The sequence below is a fragment of the Piliocolobus tephrosceles genome, chromosome X, assembly GCF_002776525.5.
Source record: "Piliocolobus tephrosceles isolate RC106 chromosome X, ASM277652v3, whole genome shotgun sequence".
Taxonomy (NCBI): Eukaryota; Metazoa; Chordata; class Mammalia; order Primates; family Cercopithecidae; genus Piliocolobus; species Piliocolobus tephrosceles.
The window spans coordinates 74,713,422-74,722,141 of record NC_045455.1 but is presented as its reverse complement, the minus strand read 5'-3'; the positions used below and the strand labels follow the sequence as shown (position 1 = coordinate 74,722,141).

At 41.1% G+C, this 8,720-nt stretch overlaps 1 pseudogene; it reads left to right on the top strand.

Moving 5' to 3' along the window:
• Nucleotides 1-7,663: 7,663 nt before the first annotated feature.
• LOC111540435 lies at nt 7,664-7,934 on the top strand (annotated as a pseudogene).
• Nucleotides 7,935-8,720: the final 786 nt, after the last annotated feature.

The window sequence follows — 8,720 nt, the reverse complement described above, 5'->3', positions numbered from 1 at the left end:
CACAATAATGTTGGAGAAGCAGTGCAGACTGTGGCCTGGAAACCCACAAGGTAGACCTGTGGGTGGTGACAAATTGGGCCTCTGGTAGTGCTGTTAGCATTTTGCAATTAACCACAATATCATACTTCACTCGTAGATGGGCAGTCTTTCTGACTTAAGGGTGGATAATCAGTAGCTTCTACAGCTACAGCAGGATTAGACATGAGCCTACATAATTATCAGAAAATATATGTCTCTAAATGCCTGCCTCAGAAACAAACAAGTGTCATCGTTTATATATGTATTGGATCTTATGGAAACTTTTTATTTACTTTTAATAGATATTTTAGATCTGTCCATTCCCCAGGGAAGAGTGCAAAATTTTACTTATGTCATTCTTGGATCTGCTCATGATTTGAAAAAAAAAAAAAAATACTGGTGCTATTTTGTTAGTGTTTTTTTTTTTTTTTTTTTTTTTTTGAGATGGAGTCTCGCTCTGTCGCCCAGGCTGGAGTGCAGTGGCAGGATCTCGGCTCACTGCAAGCTCCTGCCCCCGGGTTTACGCCATTCTCCTGCCTCAGCCTCCCAAGTAGCTGGGACTACAGGCGCCCGCCGCCACGCCCGGCTAGTTTTTTGTGTTTTTTAGTAGAGACGGGGTTTCACCATATTAGCCAGGATGGTCTCGATCTCCTGACCTCGTGATCCGCCCATCTCGGCCTCCCAAAGTGCTGGGATTACAGGCTTGAGCCACCGCGCCCGGCTTGTTAGTGTTATTAAAAAAAAAACAAAAACAAAAAACAGAGGTTATTGTAGAGCACATGTAACCCAGTGAAATGAGATTCTTGACTGAAAAACCTTTCAGAGTGTTGTAAAGATGAATGTGGGAAGCAGAGTAAAGGGAATCTCTATATGTATAATTTGATGGCTTCTGGAAGAATGAAACCTCAAATACTATGCTCATATCAATTTTAAAAGTTGCTTTGGAGATCAAAATCTTCAAAACTATCATTACATATGAGAATTTAAGGAATAGGGTTTAGAAAAAGAAGAGATGAATCTACAGTTTAGAAATAGACTATAACACAGAGGCTCTTCTAGAAGTGAAAAAATCACAGCATCATAGGTGCAACAGTACTGGATTCCGATGATGTTTGACATTCAGCTCTTGCCACATTCTATATGTAGAACAAGGCAAACCCAGGGCCTACACATGAACATGGAGGTAGATGGAATTTGGCATTCTGATATTGATATTAATTTATTTGGACATTTATTTTAGGGGATGAAAGGATTCTATTACAGATAACCTATTATCACTCCGTGAAGACTTGCCTGTTGAAAACAAGTCCTGGTGATTGTGTTTTCTTTCTGTATCACATTCTAGTGAAGTGGTTGTTTAATAACCTATACCAAACAAATGAAATAAAATAAACACATTTATTAAAATATGTTGTATTCTAAAAGCTAGGCTCATTTCCAGCATGTGGTCTATGGCTGAAGCTCTGAGTTCTTAAAATCATTGAGTTGAGAAATTTTTTTCTGTGAAAGTGCTTTAACTCTATGAGGACACAGTAGGACTCTCCAAGGAAAGAAACTTGCTAGGGAACTCTCATACCTTTACATCGATACAATCTCCCTTTTAAAAATGGTTTTAATTGTGGTAAGATATACTTAACATAAAATTGACCGTCTTAACCATGTTTAAGTGTATTGTGTCAAAGGAATTAAACACATTCATATTATTGTGCAACCATCACCAACATCCACCTCCAGAACTTTTCATCTTGCAAAACTATAACTCTTCACCCATTAAACAACAACTCCACTTCTCCCTTCTCCCAGGCCCTGGCAGCCACCATTTCTGCTTTCTGTATCTGTGAATTTGACTACTCTAGGTACTTCATATAAATGGAATTATACAATATTTGCCCTTTTTTGACTGGCTCATTTCACTTAGCATAATGTCTTCAAGGTTCATTCCTGTTGTAGCATGAGTCTACAATCTCCTGTTTCAGTGGGTAAACAAAATAGTAGCCCTAGTCACTTTATCTTTTTATATCCATATAATATTTTATATCAACTTACTTCAAAGGGACTTTATAAAGTTTGCCTGAGTTGTGATTTGAGTTCCCTTTAAGAGAAACCCATAATAACAAAGCAGTGGTAATGAAGGCGATGGCAGTGGTGGTGGTAGGTTGACTACATAATAAACAGGAGGAGGGATGAAGAGAAGAGGCAGTTTTGACTCTACATTAAAGACCACCTGCTCTACTCCCAGAGATTCTGGATCCACAGATCTGGGTGAGGTTCAAGAATTAATATTAAAAAAAAAAAAAACACAAAGAATGTGGAGAATTAAAATTCTTCTCTGTATTGCACTGTACTGGCTCTACTTGTGACTTCCGCTCACCATCAGCTGCTACACAGATAAATCAAATCCATCCTCTTTGTCACTTTCAAAATTTGAATGTGTCTCCTTTGCTTGAGGTAAAACATTTCAGTTTTGCTTTAGTAACAGACTTCATTTTATGTAGTTTTTAGTCCTTTAACATATAGTTTTCTTTCTTGTAGATATCCATTAAGTGTCAACATCTATTCAAAACGAGGCATCCAAAACTGTTCCTTGTTCAGCATCATTATCCAAAAGTCTGCCTATGATAGGCAGAATTCTAAGATGGCATGTGGAATTAAGTTTGCTCATCAGTTGGCGGTAAGAAAGGAAGATTATCCTGGTTAGCCTAACCTAATCACATGGGCCTCTTAAAACCAGAGAGTTTTCTCCTGCTGGTTGCAGAAGTCAAAGAGATTCAAACTGAGAGAGGGATCCACTGAAAGGACTCTTTTCTATTGCTGAACTGGAGGGAGCCACATGGCAAGGACCTGAGAGTGACCTCTCTGAGCTGGGAGTAGTTCCCTGCTGAGAGCCAGCAAGAAAACAAGACCTCAGTCCTACAACCACAAGTCCTACAACTGCCAACAACCAATGGTGCTTGGAAACAGATTTCTCCCTAGCTGAGGCTCCAAGAAAGGATGCCAATATCTTGATTTTAGCCTTATGAGACCCTCAATGGAGGACCCAGTTAAAACATGCCAGGCTCCTGAGTCACAGAAACTGTGTTGTTTTAAGTCACTAAATATGTGGTAATTTGTTATACAAATATAGATAATGAATATACTGCCCCTTCTATTTTACATTTCAACAATACTTATCTATGTGCAGTTTCTGAACTTAGTTGCTCTCTTGGTCTTGCACAGATAGCTTTGTTCATGACATTTCCTTGCCTGGAGTATTCCCTCTTATCTGATCAGATGTCAGATGGACAAACTCTCCACTCTTCATGTTCAAGATGCATCTCAGGCATTACTGCACCAGAAAATGCCATTGCCTTCCCCTGGCAGAATTCCTGTGTTTATCAGTCCCTTCTGCCTATAGGAATTAGAGATCCCTGAAAAACTACAGGCAGGAGAATTTTCAGTTAGCAACTTTACAATTTTATGGAAAAAAAACTAAGATGATGAGGACTGAAATTGGGAATTAATGTATGAAAGTCCTCATAGATATTTTTATACCTTTAAATAATACAAGCAGTTTACCATGTAACGATAGGAACAATGACGTTCTATATATCACATTGGCGACAACTGGCGGTCTGCTTTTTGCATTTACCACTTTTTGCAAAATAGATACTTTTAAGGATTTCCTTCCTCTGAAGTTTCAGTGAGATGCTTGTGAATGCCTCCTGTTCTGTTCCAGAGGCATGTGACTGTGTCACTGGAGTTACTGGCATGAGGAACAGGAGCCAACCTCAGTATCTCAAAGTACCAAGAGGCTATAATAACCTTCCTGGTAGCTTCATACCAAACCTCAGACCCTCCTATACTCCATCCTCCACATCATTCAAGCTCTCCCTTTCCTCTGGCTCTGGTACTAGAAAGCAGGATGCAAATATCACGAATTTCATCTACTTGATCTTCAGAACTGCAGAAACTCTATCTCTGCACTCCCCTTTACTTCCTTTTTCTATCCTAATGCTTAATTCCATTTTCTAATTAAAGTATATTCTGCATGCACAAGGTCTACGTCCCCTAATCTTTGATAATTCCCAGATGCACAAGTACTTCATGGCAAGATGCAAGCCCCTATCATAAGACAGGGTCCGTAAGGCTGCAAAGAAGAATAATATGCAATTCTGTCTGTTTTCAAGAAGTTCATCTACAGATACAAGCAATCCAATTCAGCAGATAAAGTGCTATCCAGAAATGTAGGCAACAAATTGAAGTTGATATAGATGGTATCAATGAGATTCAGTATTTATTAACAGGTATCCAATATGTAAAGCATGGAAATTGGAATTTAGGTACAGAAATATTCCAATATGGAAGCAGACATCAGGGAAGTCTGTTAAGAGGTGGCAAAGTAGAAAGCAGGGTACTTGGAAGGAGGTTCAGATACAGGATTTTAGACTCTGGTAAGAAACTAACAAGAGCAAAGCCAAGTCTCAGTTCTTCAGGGATTGGAGTACTGATAAACAAAAGACAAGAACTCCTGCATGGAAAAGCCAAATCTGTGACCCAATTACCAGAAGGAGGCCACAAACCAGGGGCTTCTTGAATACAGTTTTTAAAACTGGAGCAAGCCAGAAACCTGGTGTCATTCTAGAAATCTACTTGAACAAGTATGCAAACATATATGTGCAAAGCTGTTCATTGCAGTGTTGTTGGTAATAGCAAAAAACTTAGAAACAATTGAATGGTCACCAGTGGAGTCCTGGTTACATAAATGATGGGATATCCAACCAGGTAAATACTTTGCATCCCTTAGAATCAATGAGGAAGCTAGCTCATATGAACTGATATGGAAAGATTTCCAAAATGTACTATTAACTGAAAAAAATTGAGAGACAGGATAATATGAACACTCTGATATCACCAATGCAAAAAGGAAAGGATACACAGTAGCTGGATAAGATACACTTACGTAAACACATACACCCATGCACACACACACACAAACCCCTGTGTATATGTATTATCAGTGTTCATTCCAGAAAACAAAAAACATTCTAAGTATTTCAAACACAGAGAATTTAATACAAGGATTGGTTAAAAATTGTTGCTTATCCAAAGGGGGAAGGGAAGGGAAGTCTATCCAAAGGTGAACAATATTAGGAAACCAATAACATCTAGTGGAGCAAAAGGGAACATTATTTAAGCAAGAATCCACAATTGCTGTGGTGCTGAAGCTGCTGGAGGAATGTCTAGGATCAATCCTAAATACTCCACATTCCAACCATGACATCTCCTTTATGTGTTTTCTTTTGGGCCCTCATTAGACTGAGGGAAGGTCTTACATGGCAGTCTACTGGTTATATTATTAGTCATTTTATAGAATTAATCAATTGTGTCAAGGGCAGGGATCTTATATTAATCCTTTTGGTTTTTTGTTTGTTATCAGATACACTCCTCCTGTTTTGTAAATGTGGAATGACTTAAGGCTTTGCTTAACTCGTTAGGGCAGAGCTGGTGGGAAGAACGGAGAGGAAGCCTGATATATCATTAAAGACAACTAAAGCCAAGGTATTTACAACAATAATCTACAAATGATTTTATTTTAGCCTCTCTGCAAAGAGCTTGTTTAAAACTGAGTGAGAAAAGTGTTGGGTTTTTTTTCGATTAACTCTCCAAACAAAAATGTGTAGTATATTTTTAAAAGAGACAAATGTATTACTTCTTTATGAGTCAGTTGAACCAGTTTCATCATGAAGGTCTCTGTGTGTGATGTTTCTTGGGTACCTGTTGAAATCCTCCCAGCCTCACCTGTCTTTTATTCCAGCTCCTAGTGCGGCAACCAGTTCTGTGTGGGCTCCAGTTTCCTGCAATCACAATCAGACAGTGCCTGGCATCTTTGCATATGGCCGTCTCCGGTGCTCCAGCCTGGGCTTCTCTGTGGACACTGAGGGCTGCAACAATCTGCAAAGGCAGGGCCAAACCCTTGATGAGATAAATGCTTTTTCCACTTTCTCCCTGGTTGGGCAGCCCTGAGTTTCACAAGGCAGTCCAGCAGTCCAGTGAGAGGGAGTAAGCAAACAGGAGTACATCTTTGTATTAGCTCTCCCCCGTCATTCCTCCTTCCTGAATCACACTCCTCAGTAAAGTACTTCAAGTTAAGTACAGTATTTGTTTCAGGCTCTCCTTTAAGGGGAACCCAGGCTATGACAGTCTCTAATATACAATACTGTGGCTCTGATGATGGTCCAATTTGGTGATGGCTGGGAGAAAAATGCACTGAAAATATGATCACCATATGTTACATAGCCAAGACCTGAGCCTGATGATTTTGTTATAATTTTCATGGAACATAGTAAAATGGAAAAAAATCCACAGGCAGGAGGAACAACTGGAACCAGAGACTCAAATGCTATCAGGACTTTCTCTACATCTCTCATTTGCTTTGTTTCTCTCTCTGTCTATTTCCCTGTCTCTACAGTTTCATCTGCTTCTCCGGTTCACATGGTAAGAAAGTACCAAGGTTGGGCAGAGGGGACTCTTCCCCCTTTTCCCCCTATTTCCAAGTGCAGGCACTTGTATCAAGGCCCACCCTCTGCTTTCTCTGCAGCCCTATACCTCAACCTCTCCCCAGGGAAGGAGTGATCTGGCTGATCTGTGAGTTTGGAGAAAGAGATGGAATATATGTGACTGAGATGCATCCTTCCTTCTCTCTGTTTGGGAAATGAGTATTTGTTTTTGTTTTTTTTTGTTCTGGTTTGTTTGTTTGTTTGTTTGAGACAGGGTTTCGCTCTTGTTGTCCAGGCTGGAGTGCAATGGTGTGATCTCGGCTCACTGCACCCTCCACCTCTCAGGTTCAAGTGATTCTCCTGCCTGAGCCTCCTGAGTAGCTGGGATTACAGGCACCCACCACCACGCCTGGCTAATTTTTGTATTTTTAGTAGAGACGGGATTTCACCATGTTAGCCAGGCTGGTCTCGAACTCCTGACCTCAGGTGATCCACCCGCCTCGGCCTCCCAAAGTGTTGGGATTACAGATGTGAACCACCGCACCCAGCCCATGCAGTGAGTTTTAAAGAGTCAGGTCCCTACTGGGAGAGCCAGCACGAGTGCAGCTGTGCCTATGACCGGGTGAGTAATTCTCTTTAACTCAGGGGTGGAACATAAGTAGGTCCACATATCATATTCTCTGCTACCATCTCCAGGCTTGTTGGTATTTATTAATGGACCAATGAACAAGATGACCAATGGACATCTTGATCTCCAGTGGTCTGAGTCCTGCATCTATCTCTCAGTTGGTTCAGAGCTTGGATATATATTAATATGTGTTATTATAATATATATTAATGTGAAATGTATTAGTATCAATCAATAGATATAGCAGGGGTTTTATATATTGATCCTCCTAAGACCTTCCACCTAAGACCTTCCAGTCACCAACATCCTCCATCTTTATGTCTTACAATTTTTACACAAGAAGAGAGATGATTTATTTTCACTTCTACTTTTTCCTGGGTAGGGACTCTAGTTAGTGCAGAATAAACCCTGATTGGCGGCAAGAAAATAGGATTGGCTAAGTTTGGATCAGGTACCCACTGATGAACCAAACATCTATGATCAGAAGGGTAAGTCAATTTCTAACACAGCATCTCTGCCCGACTACAGCTGTGCTGCCACCATGAACACAAGCCATGTACAGCCTATTAAGCTGGCCAGTGATACCAAGGTTCTGGGCAGGACTCACTAGCAGGGACAGTGCACACAGGTGCATGTGGAATTCATGGACTTCCTGAGCTACTCCATAATCAAGAACATGAAAGGCCAGGTGGGAGGGAGATGTGCTCACCCTATTGGGGTCAGGGCTAGAGGCTTGCAGGCTACATGGAACCTGCTGCTTGGTCTTGGATAGGTCAACCACTTGGCCCACATGGAATATCTGTTGCTCTTAAATAAAGTGTTTATATTGTATGCAGAGAAAATTGGAACATGGTGATCCAACTGCATCTGGGTAGACGGCATGGGAGGGTAGACAGTTCTTAGAAGCAGACAAGCTTTGAGGCCCCAGATTTAGAGATGTCCACTTCTTCCCCCAGCAATTATTCTGAAATTTCACCTCTGCCCTCAGTTTCCCTATCATATCTTCACGTTGCCCTACTTTGCCTCAGAAAAGGAACTCAAAGGCCAGGCACAGTGGCTCATGCCTGTAATCCCAGCACTTTGGGAGGCTGAGGTGGGCCCATCACTTGAGGCTGGGAGTTCAAGACCAGCCTGGCCAACATGGTGGCACCCCCAACTCTACTAAAAATTAGCTGGGCGTGGTAACACGTGCCTGTAATCTCAGCTACTCAGGATGCTGAGGGAGGAGAATCACTTCAACTCGGGAGGTGGAGGTTGCAGTGAGCTGAAATTGCACCACTGCACTCCAGCCTGGGCAACAGAGTGAGTGACACTTGTCTCAAACAAACAAACAAATGAACAAACACACAGAAAAGGAACTCAAAGTCTTAACAGAGAAAATGGAGGCTTACGTGAATTGCACAAATTTCCTCCACTCCCACACAGCCAATATTTGCCTTCACATGTCCCTTACCTTCTTCCCTCCTGTCTCCATGGAAAAGATATTCTTCCTCCTGGTGTGGCATCTATGAGGTATTATAGTTGCTATAGACTGAATGTTTAAGTCACCTCCAACACTGTACCCCAAATTCATGTGCTGAAACGTAATCCCTAATGCG